This window comes from Euprymna scolopes, chromosome 22 (assembly GCF_053919585.1).
Source record: "Euprymna scolopes isolate OS-2025 chromosome 22, ASM5391958v1, whole genome shotgun sequence".
Taxonomy (NCBI): Eukaryota; Metazoa; Mollusca; class Cephalopoda; order Sepiida; family Sepiolidae; genus Euprymna; species Euprymna scolopes.
In genome coordinates this window covers 116,521,041-116,543,174 of record NC_136503.1, presented here as the reverse complement: position 1 = coordinate 116,543,174, position 22,134 = coordinate 116,521,041, and the positions used below count along the sequence as shown (strand labels likewise).

The 22,134-nt window shown below is 32.7% G+C and overlaps 2 protein-coding genes and 1 long non-coding RNA gene across 4 annotated transcripts in view; 1 reads left to right on the top strand and 2 right to left on the bottom strand.

Moving 5' to 3' along the window:
• LOC145243682 (integrator complex subunit 13-like) overlaps positions 1 to 22,134 on the bottom strand; it is a 1,170,185-nt gene that overhangs the window by 554,275 nt on the left and 593,776 nt on the right. The gene's annotated exons all lie outside the window — the stretch shown is intronic.
• Positions 1 to 22,134, bottom strand: part of LOC145243684 (uncharacterized) — a 701,194-nt gene that overhangs the window by 112,461 nt on the left and 566,599 nt on the right. Inside the window, exon 8 of one of the 2 annotated variants that reach the window (XR_013862936.1) lies at positions 8,272 to 8,350. The exons of the other annotated variant lie outside the window; for it this stretch is intronic. This is a non-coding gene — a long non-coding RNA (uncharacterized LOC145243684). The remainder of the gene's footprint in view (positions 1 to 8,271; positions 8,351 to 22,134) is intronic. 2 annotated transcript variants of the gene reach the window in all.
• Positions 20,739 to 22,134, top strand: part of LOC145243683 (FMRFamide-activated amiloride-sensitive sodium channel-like) — a 531,594-nt gene continuing 530,198 nt past the window's right edge. Inside the window, exon 1 of the mRNA XM_080106737.1 lies at positions 20,739 to 22,134. This exon is cut by the window's right edge and continues 202 nt beyond it. The gene's annotated coding sequence lies outside the window, so the exon portion shown is untranslated.

Below are 22,134 nucleotides of genomic sequence, written 5' to 3'. Positions count from 1 at the left end.
ATCGTGCCAAGAGCACAAGACGTAAACACGCATGTTCCCAAGGACATAAACTCATCAACCACGTGTTCGTCCGGAATAGTGGCGTGACTACCCGTCTGCAGTCGCCGTACTCCGGCCCTTACAAGGTACTGAAGAGATACCCGAAGTTCTTCATAATCAAGATTAACGGCAAATGTGACTCGGTCAGTGTTGATCGCCTAAAGAAAGCGATTTTTGACGATGATGTCGTACACATGCAGAAACCAAAGACTACGGCCTTTTTCGACGACCCTAACCCATCAAGCACAACCATTTCTACCAGATCGGGTAGACGCATCCAGCGCCCACACCGATTCGCTGTTTACACTCAGTAACATTCTGTTCTTCTTATCGACATGCTGTCTAGTAAGGGGGTAATGTAGCACCTACCCCGGAAGTAAAATTTGACAGGGACTTTTTGATATGTCACCGTTTCCGGAGAGCTCTAAAAAAGAGAACAAAAAAATTGTGGCGCAAAATTTGAGGTGTTTCTCTTCCTCTTTCCTTGCACTGAACTTCATGAGGTAAGACGTGCTTTTCACCGCTGCAGCCTTTTTTTTGCATACGCCCGAACCAAAGACATTATGATAATTTCTTCTAAACGAAACAAAAAGAAATATTTTCTTTATCTCTTTGCTCCACTTTTTACACAAAATGCATTCACAAAGAAAAACATTAATTTCTCTTTTCTCTTCTAATTATTTTACACTCAAAAGGAACATTTACCCAGTCCATAAGGATTTTTTTGTTTTCAATGGACACAAACATATGAGTGTAACAGAACGCCGAGAAATGTTAAATAAATTTACACTTCCTTTAATGTACCAAGTCTGAATATTTATTTTTATTAATTTTTCTAAAAAATTATTTTAAGGGAGTTGTTCGTCATTTTGTCTGGCGACCAGCTCGCTTCAAACTGACTCAGTAAATTATCGCTCCATTAGCTTCCTTCCATTTTTGAGATCATAATTAATCAAGCTCTAATCCATCACCTTACAGATGCTAAACTTCTGACTGACCAACAATATGGATCTAGGCAAGCCCGTTCCACAGTAGACATCCTAACTGTAATCCCAGAACATACATGCCATTCACTGGACAAAGTAGGCGAGGGTAGAGCAGTAGCTCTAGATACATCTAAGGCTTTTGACAGGGTATGGCATGAAAGTCTTCTCAGGAAAATCAGATCATACGGTATCACTGGAACAATACTTAACATAATTAAATTCTTCTTAGATAAGAGAAAAATCCAGGTTGTCCTCGACGGTCGTACATCTAAACAATATGATATAAATGCGAGAGTGCCTCAGGGGTCTATCCTTGGACCTCTATTATTCCTAATATTCATAAATGACCTCCCTGACAAAATTGTCTGTGAGATGGGTATATATGCTGATGACACCACGCTCTATAACAGACACAACAGGAAAACAAATGAACACATATCTAAAGAAATGGCAGAAACACTAGAGGATGACCTCCGATCTGTAGTGGAATGGGGACAAAAATGGATGGTCACATTCAATGCTGCTAAGACTAAATTTGTTTCCTTCAATAACTACAGAAAACCTTCTCTACCACCAATAGCAATGGCCAATGACTCTTTATCTGAAAGTACATCTTTTAAACTCCTCGGCCTAACGTTCACAGGAAACATGAGTTGGAACAATTACATTGAGAGTATTGCCAAGACCGCTGCGAGGAAAGTGGGTTCTCTCTAGCGTGCTAGAAAGCTACTAACTCCCGAAAGTATCCTGTTCCTCTATAAGGCCACCATTCGTCCATGTATGGAGTATTGTTGCCATATTTGAGCTGGTGCATCTGCCACTAGTCTCTCTCTCCTATACAAGGTTCAAAAGAGTTGCCAATCTGATAGGTCCTGAACTGTCATCTAAGCTTCAGCTTCTGTCCCATCGACAAAATGTTGCATCCCTCTGCCTGTTCTGCAAGTACTTTAATGGTAAATGCTCTGACGAACTGCAAGCACTTGTACCCCCTCAACGTAAATACCTCCGACAAACTCGACACGCAGCTAAATCCCACCCCTTCACAGTAGAGATCCTTAGATGTAAGAGAGCCTTCTACTCCAGTAGTTTCTTCCCCAGAACCGCTAAACTTTGGAATTCCCTTCCGGGTCTCTGCTTCCCCAACTGTACTGACATGCAGAAGTTCAAGCGTAACGTGAACCGACATCTTGCTGCCCAACTCCCTAGATAGTACCTCTGATGCATATGTCCCTGATAGTAGCCCCCTACATCAAAGTGGCAACGTGCCTTGTTTGGGGTGAAAATGTGATTAAAAAAAAAAAAATATTTAAAAAAAAATATATATATATATATATATCTATATATATATATATATATATATATATATCTATATCTATATATCTATATCTATCTATCTATATCTATCTATCTATATCTATCTATCTATATCTATCTATCTATCTATATATCTATAAAAACAGAGATGTGTGTGCCACAGACGATTTCTGATTGGTTAATCCAATAATCACATCTCCTAAAAAACTATGGTTCGTAGGCTTTTAACGATACCATAAAATATTATGGCTTTATTTATTGTCCATCTTGGAAGGGTTTAATTTTTTCCTAACTTGCGATTTACAAATTACAAAGATACGAAACTAACTTACAATCTAACAATCGAACCTCCGACATCACGGCCGTCATTATGAAACTAAACTAAAAAAAAAAAACCCGCGTTCACTCGTGGTCTATACATTTCGGGTTTGGGTACGTGTGCAGTTTTCCATTGACATTAAAAAATGGAAATATTTTTTAAAAAAATATATTGTACGTACTCGTCATGGGATAAAGTTTTCCTACAGAAAAAATCACGTAATTTCATCAAGTAGTTATTTTTTTATAGCGAAAAAAGAAAAAAATCAACGCTACAAGCGAAATTAAACAGAAAGTTCAAGTAGGGGGATTTCCCCCTTTTTTTTTATAGCGAGGCCAAATTTCGCGAATTTGGCCATTTTTTAAAGCAGTTTGGCCTTCAAAATTTCTGTTTGGCCATTTTCTTCACCGATGAAATAAAAGAAGCAAATAAAAACAACGCAATAAAACTTTTAAAAATACGGCACACTTTTGATGTTCTTGTTTGTTTTTTTTGGTAATTTTCCTTATTTTTTTATTTTTTCAAGATAATACTATTAAATGGACACTATTATGCCAAATTAGCCCCCCTCCAAAAAAAAAAAATGCACAAAAATTCGAGATTTAAGGTTTTGACGAGATAATTTAGCGAATTGTCCGGACTATTGCGAGATAACCATCCATTAGTTTTTCCTGAAATTTTGCCACAAAGATGTGCATAGTAACAACATTTTTTTGCCGAAAATTCCCGTTGCGTCTCCAGATTTCATCGGTGAAGAAAAAGGCCAAACAGAAATTTTGAAGGCCAAACTGCTTTAAAAAATAATATTTAATATATTCAACGATTTGACCTTTGAGAACTCTACCAAACTCCTCCTACAATTTTGGGTCTAAACAGTAAACACGTGATATTTTAGATATAGATTCCTTGGACATGGATCTAACTTATTAACTTTACTTGATCCCTAAACAATAAATGTTAAAAGGTCATAATAGGGGTCAAAGTTTTAAAAAATTGACCCTTTTTTTTTTTTCTCAGCATTAACCTCAAAACACCTGGGCAACGCCGGGCACCGATTGCTAGTATATCTATAAAAACAGAGATGTGTGTGCCACAGACGATTTCTGATTGGTTAATCCAATAATCACATCTCCTAAAAAACTATGGTTCGTAGGCTCTTAACTTTACCATAAAATATTATGGCTTTATTTATTGTCCATCTTGGAAGGGTTTAATTTTTTCCCAACTTGCGATTTACAAATTAAAAAAATACGAAACTTACAATCTAACAATCGAACCTCCGACATCACGGCCGCCATTATGAAACTAAACCAAAAAAAAAAAAAAGCGCCTTCACTCGTGGTCTTTACATTTCGGGTTTGGGTACTTGTGCAGTTTTCCATTGACATTAAAAAATGGAAATATTTAAAAAAATATATATTGTACGTACTCGTCATGGGATAAAGTTTTCCTACAGAAAAAATCACGTAATTTCATCAAGTAGTTATTTTTTTATAGCGAAACAAGAAAAAAATCAACGCTACAAGCGAGTCATTATTAATTAAACAGAAAGTTCAAGTAGGGGGATTTCCCCATTTTTTTTTTTTATAGCGAGGCCAAATTTCGCGAATTTGGCCTTTTTTTAAAGCAGTTTGGCCTTCATATTTCTGTTTGGCCTTTTTCTTCACCGATGAAATAAAAAAAGCAAATAAAAACAATGCATTAAAACTTTTAAAAATACGGCACACTTTTGTTGTTCTTGTTTGTTTTTTTTTTGGTAATTTTCCTTATTTTTTTATTTTTTCAAGATAATACTATTAAATGGACACTATTATGCCAAATTAGCCCCCCCCCCCCAAAAAAAAAAATGCACAAAAATTCGAGATTTAAGGTTTTGACGAGATAATTTAGCGAATTGTCCGGACTATTGCGAGAGAACCATCCATTAGTTTTTCCTGAAATTTTGCCACAAATTGTATTTCAATGCATAGATGTGCATAGTAACAACATTTTTTAGCCGAAAATTCCCGTCGCGTCTCCAGATTTCATCGGTGAAGAAAAAGGCCAAACAGAAATTTTGAAGGCCAAACTGCTTTTAAAAAAAAAAGGCCAAATTCGTGAAATTTGGCCTCGCTATCAAACGATTTGACCTTTGAGAACTCTACCAAGCTCCTCCTACAATTTTGGGTCTAAACACGTGATATTATAGATATAGATTCCTTGGACATGGATCTAACTTAAAGTTTAAAAAAATTGACCGTTTTTTTTCTCAGCATTAACCTCAAAACACCTGGGCAACGCCGGGCACCGATTGCTAGTATATATATATATATATATAGCACGTGCTAATCTGAACTTGCACCAATTTTCCTGTTAATAATTAATTACCTATAACTATAATCTTAGGCAAAAAACACATAATAAAATAATCCGAAAAACGCAAAGTTCAAGCCAAAATAATAATTTAAAAAAAAAAAAAAAAGAAAAAAAAAAGGCCATAGTACATGCCAAAATTCTTTCTTTTCTTTTCAGATTAATGCACGCTCCCTGGAACGTGCTGCGACGCGTAACATCGGAGCTGATGCGTATTTCGCTATGGGAGCCCGCCTGCGTTTTAAACTTAATAAATTATTTAAAATAAGTTTAAAAAAAAAAAAAAAAACTTATTCGGATATGTCGAGGAGTAACTTATCTTTCTTTTGGTAACATTTATTTGTTTTCTTTTACAACTTTTTCAGTTTTTTTTTTGTTTGTTTTTGTTTGTTTTGTTTTGTTTTTTTGTCTATAGTAATAAATGTCTGTTTTTCCTAGGGTCCTCGATCCAGGTTAAGCCAGATCGATAGTTTATTTTTATATAAACACGCACACGTGCATGTACAAGTTATCCCTTGTTTTGTGTGTGTGTGTGGGTTTTTTTTTTTTGTTTTTTTTTAGAATAAGATAAGAAAGCAACACAAGAAAAATATAAAAAATCGGAATAATTATTATCGGTGGAATTACGCACGCTTATAAAAACGGTTAAGTTACAATAAAAGAAAAAAGAATGCATTTTTACTTACTGTCGAAGCTGTTCTTTTATTTGAAGCCGAAAAAAGACAAATAAAAAAAAACGGAAATAAAGAACATTTAAATCTGAGCGCCAATACATGGATTACCTACCTTTTTTTTTTTTGATCTCCCTGTCTCCCACGGGATATGCTATCGTTTATAATAATCTAGCGATTATCTTGAACTTTTCAGCTTTGTAATGGCTACCAAATGTTTGTGACTAGTTTTGCCTCACATCGCAACCGGTGTAAAAGCATATTTTTACCCTGTTTACAAATATTGAAGACGAAATTATTATTACCAAGTATGTGCAAAATGACTGCCGATACTCAAAATGTATAAACATTTTGAGCCCTCTCTTTACTTAAAATTTCACAAAAACTCAGGAAATCAACCAATTTTAATGATTTTTTCAGTATTTATCAAAAACTGATCACGGAATATAATGAACACATTATTTTTACTTAAATCTTAGTGGAAATTTATTATTTTGTTTAAACAAGAAATACCTTTATTAAAGTTATGGTTTTCAGTAGAAAAAAAATGCATGCATCTATTTTTGCTTTTTTTTATGAAAATAAAGCATCGTAAATTATAACAATTAAAAAAAATTAATTTTTACATGAACATTATGAAAAATTTATTTCTCGAACTACCGATATTATCATCAAATTAATATTATAATAATATTATAATTATATTATAAAATTATAATTGCAAATAATATTTCTACTTTTTTTATTACAGGTTTCGCTTAATTTTACAGGGTGAACAGAAAGTCCTTGAACCATTTTTAGTTTTAAAATTAAATATTGTTAAAATCACTTTTTCTCATTTCGAATGAAGTAAATATTCAGTCTAACTATTGATCTAATTATTTTCAACAAAAATATTAAAATAATTTTGTTTAAACTTTCAGAAACATGAGCAAACGAGAGGCCATAATTCAGCTTCATTGCGAGGGAAGGACAAACTCAGAGATTATTAAGCTCTTAAAAGTGGCTAAATCCACCGTGTACCATGTTGTGAACAGATTTAAGGAACTTGGTACATCTGAAGACTGTCCTAGGAGTGGAAGACCTCACACTGCTCGAACAAAGAAGGTGATTAAAGCTGTCCGAGATAGGGTAAGGAGGAACCCGAAGGAATCTGCAAGACAAATGGCTAAAGACATGAATGTGAGCGTGACCTCGATGAGAACCATCGTAAAAAACGATCTCCAGTTGTCCCCCTACAAGATGAGAAAGAGACAGTACCTCACACCTGCCCAAAAGCACAAGAGACTTGAAAGAGCAAAGCTTCTTCTTGGAGAACTGAAGGCTGGCACGGCAGAGCGAGAGATTGTTTTTTCTGATGAAAAACTCTTCACAATTGAAGCGACTGTTAACAATCAGAACAACAGAGTTTACGCAAAATCTTCAACAGACATTGATGACTCTGTGAAAATAGTTTTCCGCCGACAAAAGCCGTCTTCCCTCATGGTGTGGGCTGCAGTCTCCAAATCTTGGAAGTCGCCTCTGATTTTCGTGGAGCAGGGGGTTAAGATCAACACAGATCGCTACATTAACGATATTTTGTTTCCAGCATTTGAAGAGATGAAGAAACACTTCAAAGATCAGCCTTTCACCTTCCAACATCCCATACCTCCAGAAAAACTCAGGACTGGTGCCAACGTCATTTTCCAAGATTCTGGAGTAAGGTGATGTGGCCTCCTGCATCGCCTGATTTGAATCCCATGGATTTTTCGGTGTGGTCTTTGTTGGAGGCAAAGGTCTGTTCTGTTGCTCATCCAAGTGTTGATGCTTTGAAGACATCTCTTCTGAGTGAATGGGCTAAAATACGTCAGGAAACGCTGCGTGCCTCGGTTGGTAACTTCAGACAGAGAATTGAACGTCTAATCGAAAGGAAGCGACATCACATTGAAAATAAATAATTTGAATTTATTCTTGTTTTCCTAAGTTATAATTTTCATTCATGTTTAATTTATGTTTTTGTAATTTTCTATTAATAAACCACTTTTGAATTGGTCCAAGGACTTTCTGTTCACCCTGTATATGTACGATTCTAATATTTTATTTGCTTGTATGAATGTAAAACTTTTGGCGTAACATAATTTTTATATAATCTTGAAAAATAAAAATGGAAATTTTTAATTTAAAAACAGAAACATAGAAAAATAATTAGATTAATAAATGGGAAAAATTAGGTAAACGCTCACGATAAGAATGTACGGATGCACATCTTGGAGAAAAAAGAAAGAAAAACAGCACCCTCTACCGCCCTTTAACTACATGACGTCATTTTCAGCAGTGTCAGATGTCGCCATTAAAAATGAGTAATAAAAATCTGAATTATTAGACTCACTATCTTTCGAAGCTTATGACTACTTGAAAAATGTAATTTAAACCCTAATTTTTTTTAATAAAAGGAGCAAAGACCAAATTTTAAAATAATAAAAGGTTTAATAGAAAAATATGCAATATATTTTTTAAAATCAGTTTCCTTTAAAAAAGATTTCAAGAAATTCAAGGAATTTTAACTTACTCCAATGATAATAAATATATATAAATTCCAAAAATCACTTACCTATAAAAATACTAATCAATGGGTGCTTCCATTCTTCATTCATAAGAATTTGTCCATATTATATTTTATATTCCATGTACTTTTTAAATAAAAAAAAAAAGTTTTTAAGCAAGCATCCAAAAAGACGGTCACAGAGCAGAGTTGCCTCCCTTTCTTCCAGTTGACAAATACGGAGACCGAAAAGCGCCATAATTAATTATTTCAAAAACGTAAAAACAACACATTAGACCAACTATATTTCCCGTGCTGATATGTGTCTTATCTCACCTTTGAATTTCTGACATGTGATTACTGTCAACAATCAAATTAGTCAAATATGGGTCACCCTATTTGAAAAATGATCACATTTCATTAATCAAAGTTTACTTTAAAAAAAATTTTTTTTTAAAAACGCTGACAAATTTTCCTTTTTTTGTTTTTATTCTCCTAAAGAATTACACGAGTTTTTTATTTAAAATATTTTATTTCTTCTTTATGCAATGAATTTTTTTTTTTCAAAAATCTAAAAAAAACAAAAGAAAAGAAACATTGAAATAGAAAAAATTAATGTAGGTGTCCAATTTCTACAGGACAATATTTTCAAAATGTGAGGTTTAACTTAAAAAAAAAAATCAACGTGTTTGATTTTTGACTTTACAGGTAAATTTGCACATAACTATTCTTTTGTTTTTGTTTTAAAGTAGATTATTTTATTTATTGATCTTTTATCTTCAATTTGTGATATATAAACCTTAGGTGAGAGAATTAATTATTTACTTTTTAATAGACATTTCAAAATAGGGGATGAATTTAAAAAAAAAAAACGTTTGTCTAGAATATTATATTCAGTTTATTGGAAAGAGCATAAAATTTCACATTAAACCTGAAAATATGTTAAAAATTGAAGCAATAGAAAAATTTTGGTAGATTTTTAAATTGAAAAAATTGAAAACAAAATTTAACTTGTAAAATTCATTTCATTATGTAGAAAAAAATGGCTGCATAAGTAAAAAACTAATATTTCTATTATTTTTTTTAAAAAACTTTAATAGATTATTTTGGAAGTCTATATTCCATAAAGAAATTAACCTACATTAAAAAAGAAATTACGAGTTTTGTATATTTTATTTGCAGTTTTGTGTTAAGGGTGTCAGAAAGTTTCGACTGCCTGAAATTTTGAGCTTCCATATAATCCATGTGACGAGGACTTTGTTTTCTTTCGGTTGAACGAAGCGAGAATCTTTCGCTTTTGGGGGCTAATTAAGTTATTTTTTATATAAACAATTTGTTTTTTTTTTGTTTTAATTCACTCATTATTTTTGAAATAGACCCAGAAAACTAATATTTATCTTTCAAAAGGATTTTTACAATGAATTTATTTAACTTCAAATTTAGTCGAATTAGCTTGCTGTGAAAACATTTTTCATACTTTTTTTTCACGTGTACAAATATTTTTTTCCTTTTGGAAATTAATACAATTAAAAAAAAATTAGTCGAAAATTACAAAAAAACAAAAAAATGATAAATCGGCTTTATAAAACTATGTCCTCCTATCTCTATTCCATCATTTTTACTACCTTCGTAGCCTAGTGAGGGATGCTCTTTTCTCTTCCCTACAACCTCTCTCCCACAGAACAGACGTTGCGAGCTTGTCTTTGTTTTATCATTATTTCCATGGCAGATGCTTGTCTGGGCTCCAATCTTTGGTCCCACCTCGCTAATCTTTCATGAAAAACACCCGTCTAGCTGAAACCACTGTCAATAATTTTCCTCATTCTTTATCTGTGCCTAAATCAAAACGTAGATTCCAGGAACAACGCTTCTTTCTTAGAACTGCGCGCCTGTGGAACTCTTCCGTTTACCTGTTTCCCACCTGACTACAACTTGGATGTCTTCAAGTTCAACATAAACAAATTCTTGATAAACCGCCCCCTTAAGTCAATCAAATCTCAATTACTAATGATTACAACAATATTATCCCATTGATTACTGTATACGCAATAATCCTTATCCTCGAGTGGCGTCCGGGCCTTGATAAGTGGTGACTCATGTAAAAAAAAAAATTAATTATCATCATAGTTTATTACTTTTTTTCCCCTGTTGAGTATTTAGTTCTCAAGAACTGACACCAGGGACGGAAAGTTGGATTGAGAAATTCGCGCCTTCAAAAGTAGGGGCACTTTGACCTGCAAAAAGTATCTGGACAGTTCCATCGACATTCCCCGGTAAGGGCGTCTAAGGCGATTAGCAATAAATTAACCCCTTCTCAAAAAAAAAAGAGTTGCTGTTACAAACAAACAAAAGAAATAAAAGCGGACGTTTAGGAAATTGGACACCCCCCTCCCCCTCACACTTCTAAATTCAACAATTTACACTTTTTTTTTTTTTACATTAATCTCATCGACTATAAACTTAACTTTTAGATTAAAAAGGAAATATTTTGAAAAAAATATTTCTTATAACTTTTATCGTCGGGGGATCAGTTTTCAATCATAACGTTTAAATAAAATTTAAATGAAAAATTTGAAAAAGCTTTAATTGTCGAATGTAATGATAAAATCATTTTTATTCATTTATTATTATTTTTTTTTTTTTTTTGCCGATATTTTGCTTACAATAGCCTTATCAAGGTAGGTAGTCCGCAGTCCGGTCCGTGAGGTTTTTTTTTTTTTCTTTCTTTATTTTGGTGTTATGGTGAAGGTAATCTCTCGGAGTAGAAGGGAATAGAAAAGTTCATCTTTTGTAATCTAAAAGTGATCTGTGTGTCTGTGTGTGTACATTTCCCTACGCAATAACTCTGTCAATAGTCTACAGACTCGAAATTTGATATACAGGGTATTGAGATTTGGGAAAATCTTTGTAATCGGTTTTCGGCCAGAAATTTGGCTGTTAAGGGGTCAAAGTTCAACGATTTGACTTTTGAGAACTCTACCAAACTCCTCTGACAATTTTGGGTCTAAACACTTGAAATTTTAGATATAGGTTCCTTGGACATGGATCTAACTTAATAACTTAATTAGAGCCCAAAACAATAAATGTTAAGGGGTCATAATAGGGGTCAAAGTTTAAAAAAAAAATTGACCTCTGCAGTCTCTACCAAATTACTTAGACAATTTCGCCGATATTTTTGAAAGTCATCCCCTCCTTTCGATTGTCTAGCCTTAATTTAAAAAAATGTCACTTCCGGTTGGGCGGTGGTCGTAACAGCATAGACGTCAGGGTTTTCCCGTTCTTTTCCTCCTTCGTGGTACGGGTTCGAGGCTGCCTTCCTACTACCACTTTTTTATTTTTGCCCAACAGACACATCCAAACACCCGGGCAACGCCGGGCTGAAATGCTAGTTTGTGATATATTTCAATTCTCTTTTAATAAACAATGATTTTTTTTAAATAATCGCAAAAATCAAAACGCTATTATTTTAAATTTGGCAGCTATTACAGAGCTAAAAAGATGAAAAAAAATAAACAAATAAAAAGATGATCGTAGAAATGAACGCCTAGGTCCAACAGTAGGTGTGTCAGAATTTTGGGGGACATTTTGACACCCATAACACAAAACTGTGAATAAAATATAAAAAAAACTCGTAATTTCTCTTTTTAAAATGTGTTGTTTAATTTCTTTATACTTCCAAAATAAACTATTAAAGTTTTTTTTTAAAAAATAATAGAAATATGATTTTTTATTTAAAAAAAAAAAAAGTGTTTACAAAGTGCATGCGCTGCTCATGCAGTCATTTTTTTTTCTACGTAATGAAATGAATTGAATTTTACGAGTTAAATTTTTTTCACTTTTTTCAATTTAAAAATCTATAAAAAATTTTCTATTGGTTCAATTTTTACTATATTGGCAGGCTCTTTCCAATAAACCGAATATAATATTCTAGACAAACGTTTTTTTTTTCATTTTAATTCACCCCCCCCCACCCATTTTGAAAAATGAAAATAATTAATTTCTCATCTAAGGTTTATATATCACAAATTGAAGATAAAAGATCAATAAATAAAATAATCTACTTTAAAACAAAAAAAAAAAAATGAATAGTTATGTGTAAATTTACCTGTAAAGTCAAACGTTTAAAACTTTTTTTTTTAAAAAACCATATTGATTTTATTTTTTTAAAATGGAACCTCATATTTTGATAATATTGTCCAGTAAATATTGGACTCTTACATCAATTTTTTCTATTTCATTCAATGTTGTTTTACTTTAGATATTTAAAAAAAAAAAATTCATTCCATATTGAAGAAATAAAATATTTTAAATAAAAAAACTAATGTATTTTTCTAAGAGAATAAAAAAAAATCGAAAATTTGTCGAGGGGTTTGTTTATAAAAGTAAACTTACTTATCAGTGAACGTGATCATTTTTCAACTACGGTGACCTATATGGACTAACTTTTGTTGACAGCAAGCACATGTCAGAAATAAAAAGGGGAGATTAATTATGGTGATTTTAGGCCACCGTATTTGGCAACTCGAAGAAAGGGAGACAAACTCGCTCTGTGACCATCTGATATGAGAATTTAAAATTGCAGTATTTTTTTAATACTTGCTTAAAAAATTCTTTATTTAAAAAGTACATGGAAAACAAAATATAAATATAGTCAAATTCTTATAAATGAAGAATGGAAGTACCCATTGATTAGTATTTTTTATAGGTAAGTGATTTTTGGAATTTATATATATTTATTATATTCAGAGTAAGTTAAAATTCATTGAATTTCTTGAAATCTTTTTTAAAGAAAACCGATTTTAAAAAAAAATATTGCATATTTTGCTATTAAACCTTTTATTATTTTAAAATTTGGTCCTTGCTTCTTTTATTAAAAAAATTAGGATTTAAATGACATTTTTCAAGTAGTTATAAGCTTCGAAAGATAGTGAGTCTAATAATTCAAATTTTTATCACTCATTTTTAATGACACTACTAGTCCGATGGTGATTGCCAATCGAATTGTTTGTTTTTTTTGTTTTTTTTTACAGAATAGCCAACAAAACAAAAAAATAGTGAAAAAATAACTGCACAACAAATAATGGTGCTTCTTTGTAATTGGGCAAAATTCGAAAATCAAAATATTGAATTTCAAGTAAAAACTAATGGTACATACTGAATTGTCATGTTGCAGCGATGAACATATCCAAAAATTACAAAAACGATAAGGTAGGAATTAATTATTAATGAAAATAGTTTTTGAAAACAATTAGCAAAAATGAGAATGAGTTTTGCTTCGAAAAGAAAACAAAGAGTTTGACTTCTAATAAGGGAGGCAATTATTTTCTGAAATTACGCCAATTTACCGAATTCAATTTTAGCTAATTGTCTTCGAAAACTGTTTTCATTAATAATTAATTTTCTAATTTATTGGTTTTCGTAATTTTTGGATATGTTCGTTATTGTGACTTGACAATTAAGTAGATACTATTGGTTTTACTTAGAATTCAATATTTTGATGTTTGAATTTCATTCTAATAACGAAGAAGAACCCAAATAATTATTACCAAAGGCAAGATGAGTTCCCCTTCTACCTACCTGGATAAGTTTTCGTACGTTTTAATTTATTTTGAAGTTTGTTTAGTTTTGTAATTTTTTTTCAATTAAATGTAGTGTAAACTGTCGAGTTAGAACAAAAAAACAAAATGATGGTCAAAGTCGAGTCATTATTGCATCTCGATAATCGCTCAAAAATCGAAAATGAAACAAAATACTGGTTTTCGCATGATTGATGATATTCATTGGATGTGTTTTGTCTAATTTTCGATTTTCAAGAAATTATCGAGACTTGATTATGTTTCGAAAGACATCACAATTTTGTTTTTCATTCTAACTTGACAGGCTTTACATCACATTTATTTGTAAAAAAAAAAAACTTGAAATAAGCTAAAATACAAAAAAGAATGTAGGTGAGTATTGCCTTTAGCAATAATTATTTGTTGTGTATTATTTAACCCCCCCCCCCTTTTAGTCGTTTGCTTTTAGAAAACCATTTTTATACTTTTTTCTTCGTTTTTTTGTTTTCTGGATCGGAATATATCCCTCTAAATACTTATCATCTTTGGGTAGATTTTAACCTTGATTTAGTATATATATATATATATGTATATATATATATATATATATATACCAGGTTGACAAGAAAGTTATTGCGGTTCTTAACGCTTACATTCACATGAACATATTTCAACTTCAACAAAAATTGATTGATCGAACTAAACACCATCAGAATCAACACACTTTTGCGAACACAAAACAAGTGTATTTATGCTAGCAATGTAAAAAAATATTGCGTTTTGATGGCGTTTTTTATATCACTTAGGTTTTTTAAGCATTTCTCACAAAGAAAATTGTTGAGATGCTTCAAAAAGTGGTGATTGGTAGGTGAGAGGTTTGGAGAGTATGGTGGATGAGGCAGAGATTCGTAGCTTAATTTGTTCAACTTCTTCAGGCTCGGTTTAGCAACGGGTTATTATCATGGAGAAGTGGGTCATTTCTGTTGACTGATGCTCGATGTTGTTGTTGAAGTTTCTGATGCATTTTATCAATTTGTTGACAGTACTTATCCACCATAATGCTTTTACATGCATTCAAAGAACTAATAGATGAGACCAGTCGCAGAACGCCAAACAGTCAACATGACTTTCTTTTGGTGCAACTCTGACTTTGGGAAGTGTCGTGAAGTTTCGTTGGTGTGTAACCACTGAGCTGAGTGTCGCCGGTTGTCATAAAAACCCCACTTTTCATGACAAGTCACAACCTGGTTGAGAAACGGATCATTCTTGTTGCGTAAAAGAAATGAAGATGACACTTCATAACGGCGTTTCTTTTGGTTGTCGTTCAATTCGTGAGGCACCCATTTATCAAGTTTTTTGTTTTTCCAATCTCTCTCAAGGGGTTGGAAATCGTCTTATATGTTAGGTCAAATAAGTTATGTCTAATTCAGAAGCAACTTCTCAAACAATTGTGGGTGGATTGGCTTTGACTAAGGCGCTTAATTGATTGTTGTCAACGTCCCATGGCCGATCACTACGCTCATCATCTTCCAGACTCCATGAAATTTCTTTAACCACCATTGTGCTGTGTATTCAGTAGTAGTTCCTGGGCAAAACGGTTTGTTGATATCGCAAACTGTTTCAGCAGTTTTTCGGCCTAGCTTGAATTGAAATAAGAAAATTGTGTGAATTTGCTTTTTTTCCATATTGTAGTCAACGTTCTGAAAAGAACACATAATTATTTTAAAACGATTGCAATTTAAACGATTAGATAGAGGCAAAGACGCCCTTTAAAATCTATATATCTATAAAAGTGAAAATGTCTGTCTGTGTGTGTGTCTGTGTACATTCCCCTACCAAATAACTCTGTCAATTTTTGGTCTAGAGACTCGAGATTTGACATAAGGAATATTGAAATTTGGAAAAATCTTTTTAATCGGTTTTCGGACAGAAATTTGGCTCTCAAGGGGTCAAAGTTCAATGATTGACCTTTGAAAACTTGACTAAACTCCTCTGCCAATTTTGGGTATAAACACTTGAAATTTTAAATGTAGGTTACTTGGACATGGATCAAACTTGATTTGAGCCCAAAACAATAAATGTAAAGGGGTCCAAATTGGGGTCAAAGTTTTCAAAAGTTTACTCAGCTAATTTCTGGTCTAAACATTTGAAATTTTACATAAAGAGTATTCAGAGATAGGGCAAGCTTTTTAATCGGTTTGAGTCGAAAATTTAAGCTGCCAAGGGGTCAAAGTTCAAAAGATTTGACCTTTGTGGTGTCTAGCAAACTACTCAGCCAATTTTGGGTCTAAACATTTTAAATTTATACATAACGGGTATTCAGACATGCGACAAGCATTTTAATCTGTTTTAGGGCAAAATTTTGGCTGCCAAAAGGTCAAAATTGAAAGAGTTGACCTTTGCAAATTCTACCAATTCCTCCGCTAATTTTGGGTCTAAAGACTTGAAATTTTAGATGTAGGTAACTTGGACATGGGTACAACTTTTTAATTTGATTTGAGACCAAAATAATAAATGTTAAGGGGTCAAAATTGGAATCAAAGTTTTAAAAAATTGACCTCTGCGGTCTCTACGAAATTACTCAGACAAATTTTGGTCTAAACACTTAAAATCTTACATAAAGTGTATTCACACGTAGGGCAAGTTATTATAAACAGTACATAGGGCCCAAGCAAAGCCGGGCTGAACTGCTGGTGATATATAAAGTAAAGGTATTATTACAAAAACTTATTTGAAAATACATCATTTGAAATCAAAATTAAAAATTCCGCAAGAACCTTCTTGCCAACCTAATACATCATTTACAACAAGTGGACAGTGGCCATAATAAAAAGCACGCTGGCTTTGATTAAGTAAAAGTGACGATAACAAATGCAAAGATACATCTTACAATCCAACAGATGAGAAAAGTAGAAAAGTGGGTGGTTGGGGGGGGGGGCTTTAATAACAGTTATTTTTGTCTTTTCTCCTTCCCTGTTTTCTTGTTAACTATACTGAACATTCCACAATAGCCGAAATATATTTTTTGAAAAACCAGCATAGCTAAAAAAAAATAGCTAAAAAAAATAAATAAACGGAAGTATTTGCGCAATTTAAAGAGATTTTATGAAAACCGATATGACTTATTAAATATTTCAAATTTCTCTTTCTTCAACCAGGCATTATGTCCCTACCCGAGTAATGCCAGTAAATAAAGCTAAAAATTTTATAAGTTACATTTATAGATGAGGATCCTCGACTTAATAACTCCAACCGGATGAAAAAATAAAATGAGATTCTTTTGTTTGTTTGTTTTTTATGTGTGAACACCTAGGTGTATCAGAAGCAGCCATCAAAAATGCATGATAAGAACTTTAATAATTCAACTTACTATCTTTCTAAGCTTATAACTACTTGAAAAATGTCATTCAAACCCTAATTTTTTTTCAATTAAAGGAGCAAAGACCAAATTTTAAAAATATAACAGGTTTAATAGCAAATCATGCAATATTTGTTATTTTAAATCGGTTTTCTTTTAAAAAGATTTAAAGAAAATCAACGAAATTTTACTTACTTCAATTATAAAAAAATATATATAAATTCAAAAAAAAATCACTTACCTATAAAAACAATACTAATCAATGAGTACTTCCATTCTTCATTGTTAAGAATTTATCCATATTTATATTTTATATTCCATGTCCTTTTTAAATAAAATATTTTTTTCAAGCAAGGATTCAAAAAACCGCGCAATCAGATGTTTCTCACAGTTGAAATAAAGGGAGACAGCTGTCTGCTTTTCTTCACGTTGAATCTTTGGTGGCGCTAAGCATCACAATTAATGTCTCTTTCTATTGCGTGCTGTAAACCAAAATTAATATTTTGCGGCCACTGTAGGTGAAAACTGAACACATTCACTTAATAGTTTTTGCCGTTTAAAAACAAACCCACTCTACCGAGTTTTTTAAAAAAAATGTTTGGATTCTCTTGATACACGAGTTTTTGATTAATATATTTTATTTCTGCTTTATCGAGTGAATTTTTTTTAATATGAAAAAAGAAAACATTGAATGAAATAGTAAAAATTGTCGTCAGTATCCGATATTTACTTGAGAATGTAAGCATCACATGAGCTTGAAAGCTTAAAAAAAAATCAACGTGGTTTTTAAAAAAACAGGTTTTACACTTTCCAAAAAACACTTTTTTTTGGTTTTAAATTAGAATATTTTATTTATTGATCTTTTATCTTCAATTTGTGATATATAAAATTTTGGTGTATAAATTATTTAAATTTTAATAGACATTTCAAAATGAGGCGGGGGGTAGATTTAAATAAAAAACGTTTGTCTAAAATATTATATTCGGTTTATTGGAAAGAGCATAAAATTTCACATTGATCCTGAAAATATCATAAAAATTTAACCAATAGAAAAATTTTGATAGATTTTTAAAGTTTAAAAATTGGAAAAAAAAAAATTAACTTGTAAAATTCAATTGATTTCATTACGTAAAAAACATGGCTGCATGAACGCGCGCAGGCACTTTGTAAACACTGTTTTTTTTTTTTAATAAAAAATAATATTTCTATTATGGTAATCATGAAGAAAGAGAGAGCCTGTTTCCTCCGTTTAACTATAGGTGGCGTTACTGTCTGTCCACCCAGTTATGGAAGCACAAAATGTATATAATGGCACCCTTGAAATAAAAATAAATGTTTTTGTTATATTTTAATTTTAAACATGTTTTTTTTTGTTTTTTTTTTGCAAACATATTCAAGTTCTATTTTTTCAAACATATTTACGTTGTTTTTGTGTGGGCTCTTTCTTTGATCACGCGCATATATGTGTGTGTGTGTGTGTGTGTGTGTGTGTGTGTGTGTGTGTATACTCGCGGTAAACGTAAAATACGTGCAGAAAAATTAAGAAAAAAGGGAGGGTCCATAAAATAAAAAGATAAAAGAAAAAATATTGATTTTTTTTATTATTATAAGAGCGTAAAAAAATACTCGCGGAAAAAACGGTTGTACCCATAAATATGTTTAAAAGAAAAATTATAGCAAAAACATTTAATTTATGCTTACAAAAAAAAAAAAAAAAAAAAAAAAAAAAAAACGTAAATGTTTGAAAATAAACAAGCAACAAAACGTAAATGTTTGGAAAAATAAAACTTAAATATGTTTGCAAAAACACAAAAAAACGTAAATATGTTTGAAAAAAAAAAAGACTTAAATATGTTTGCAAAAAAAAAAAAATAACATGTTTAAAATTAAAATATAACAAAAACATTTATTTTTATTTCAAGGGTGCCATTATATACATTTAAATGTAACTGGGTGGACAGACAGTAACGCCACCTATAAAACGGAGGAAACAGGCTATCTCTTTCTTCATGATTACTTCTATTATTTTTTAAACAATTTTAACAGATTATTTTGGAAGTATATTCCATAAAAAAGTAAACAACCCACTTTTAAAAGAGAAATTACGAGTTTTTTTTTTATATTTTATTCGCAGTTTCGTGTTAGGAGTGGCAAAAATTCCCCCAAAATTCTGATACACCTAGTGAACATTCTGAAAAATCTTGGGAAAAATTATTTTAGAATTTAGATTAGGGGATCATTTTCACATATGAATTTAACCTAAAATGATCCCTATTTTCGGACCATTGTCTAACCGGATAACATTTTAAGGGCATGTAACCATTTTTTCTTGACTTAAAAACTTCCCAAATCCGAGTTTCCATCCATCCCTGCAAAAAAAGAACATGCTAAAAAAATAACTAAAACGGTAACATGTTCAAATGCTATCTATTCAAAAAGTGGGTGATTATTTTTACCTTAAATTTATATGTAAAACTTAACCCCCTTCCAACTTCTAAAATAATGGTTTTTGTTCCCCACTTCCATATAAAAAGTTGGGGGGGGGGGGGGGGTCGAGAGTGATCGCCTAAAAAATAGAATAGTATTTTTTGTTGTGTGTGCACTTAAGTTGTATTTACCTCCCTTCCATAACAAAAATAGTTTTATAAAAAATCTGGTTAAGTTAATGAAATAAGACCGGGGGAGGGGCTGTAATTATTAAATTAAATATTCAAAATTATTTATTTATTTATATATATTCGTGTGTGTGTGTGTGTGTGTGTGTGTGTGTGTGTGTGTGTGTGTGTGTGTGTGTGTGTGTGTGTGTGTGTGTGCGTGCGCGCGCGCACGCACGCACGCACGCACGTGCATGTAAAGTTGGTGGAACAGAACCTCAGGAGAGTGTTCGATTATTAAGAAATTTATCTTTTCAAAATAAGAGCGTAAGATCAGAACATCGATACCGTCAGTTTCAAATCCAAAACAAAGAGGACTAATATCTGGTCACTTAAATCGGAAGCTATACACAACGTGCGAGACGCCATTTACGGAGAGACATAGAAATTGGCCTCTTTGTTTTAGATTTGAAACCGACGATACCGATGTTGTTCCGATCTTCTGTAACAATATGTAATGATATAAAAAATGAAAGTAAAAAAAAAAGACTCCCGCACAACGCTGGGTAGGTACAGTTAGTTTTATTAAGATAAAGAAAAGATAAGTCAGCATATCAACCGCAGCCGGACCCCACCTCCACCTCCGCCTCCTAATCTTACCCAACTGTCCAGATTCAATAAACTAACATCCTGATATTATGTCAACAATTTTTCGGGTAGGAACAAAGTGTAGTATCTGTTCTGATACTATATTTCATCTTTTGGTCCTCGGTCAGGGAAAGAAAAATCCTTCATGACTGAGACAATTTTTATTTTTGTTCCTATCCAGAGTGCACCTTCTTGGGGAGATGGATTTTCCCCACATTAAAAACCGACCTTGTGTCTAACTCTGCCCTCGGGGAAAGGCAAATAAATAGGAATAATCTCCTACCTTATCCATAACTCGAACCCCGAACCAAATCCTCGACGCCAGCAACCAACCAACAACCACTATTCCTCTTTGTTTTCCGTAGTACGTAACACCTTTTTGCACGTTTTCTAGTAAGAAACGATACGATGCCGATAGTATCCAGCCGCTGTTAAGCAGGCATTCAAAATTCCCAAGATCTCCTCCCTCTTTCTCTCTCACACACACACGTTCACGCGCAGAGAGAGAGAGACACCCTCCACCCACACCCTTAGCATGCACCGACTCCGCCCTGTTCCGAAGTGTTTCTTCCCCCCTCCCGCTCCACCCACAACTTTATCAGATTTAGGATTCGGGTGATCTTTTATTAAAACTAATAAACACCCATTTTAATTGACACATTGCATACACACACACACACACGCACACATATATACACACACACTGCTATTTATACTACCACCATTATTAATAATAATCTTATTATTATAGAGTGACGGGTTTCTTTACTCCAATAGCAATAGTGGTGGTAGTTTTGTTACTCTACCAACATTGCATTGGTAGCCGAAGCGTGTCTTATCAAAACGAAAAAAGAAAACGCGGCAGTGGAAAAAAAAAAAAAAAAAAAAAAAAAAAGAGGGGAGAAAAAAGGAAAAAAAGAAAGGTCTCTCTATCTTTGATGAACGCACAAGAATGGGTACCCGAGTGTAAGTGGAGAGTACGAGCGCCGCTCCAAACGCTGCTCCAACGCCACCCCGCAACAACTGTCCAACTTCGGTTCAATTTATCTTCATCTCTCCTCTCTTCATTCGTTCAACGATGACAGGGCCGACTGTAACGCACCTCTTATAAGACCGCGACGATGCATATTGCCATGCTGGAGTGGTTCCGACCAGCATCCCGATTACGACACCCTACCTCTACCCCTTCTCGCCGCCCACAATAACAAACAATCACACCCCGCACACTCGCGTCGTTCTCTAAGCATCACTAAAATATGGGATACGTTTATCAGCGGCCAGGAGTGCCGAGAGTTCAAATTAATAAGGAAGCATCAATTATCTGGGAAAGTCTTTTGTATCCCAGGAGTCTGGCAGTTAGTTCCGCATCAATCAAAACGGATGCAGTAAAAATAAAATAAAAACAAAATCTTATTTCCTTTTTTTTTAATAATTAAATGGGACCCCACCCCACCTCTTAAATCGACGACACGGCATCAACCGACACGCCTAGTTTAACGCAGAGGTGCGAAAAGCAACACAGTAGAAAGTGCACGCAAAAAATAGATACGGAAGATTCTGCGACGTGGTTTCACGTGGACAACAATTCCGCTCGGAAAGTTATTTATTTATTACAAAATCCAGGAATAAAAAAAAAAAAAATGCAAACTGCATTCACTTATAAAATAATTCGTATTTTTTTCTTAAATAATTTTCAAATCAAAATTTTATTTTAAAAATATTTGCTATAAATTGCAAAAATTTACAGCTATACTAAATATAGGTTTCGATATATGCC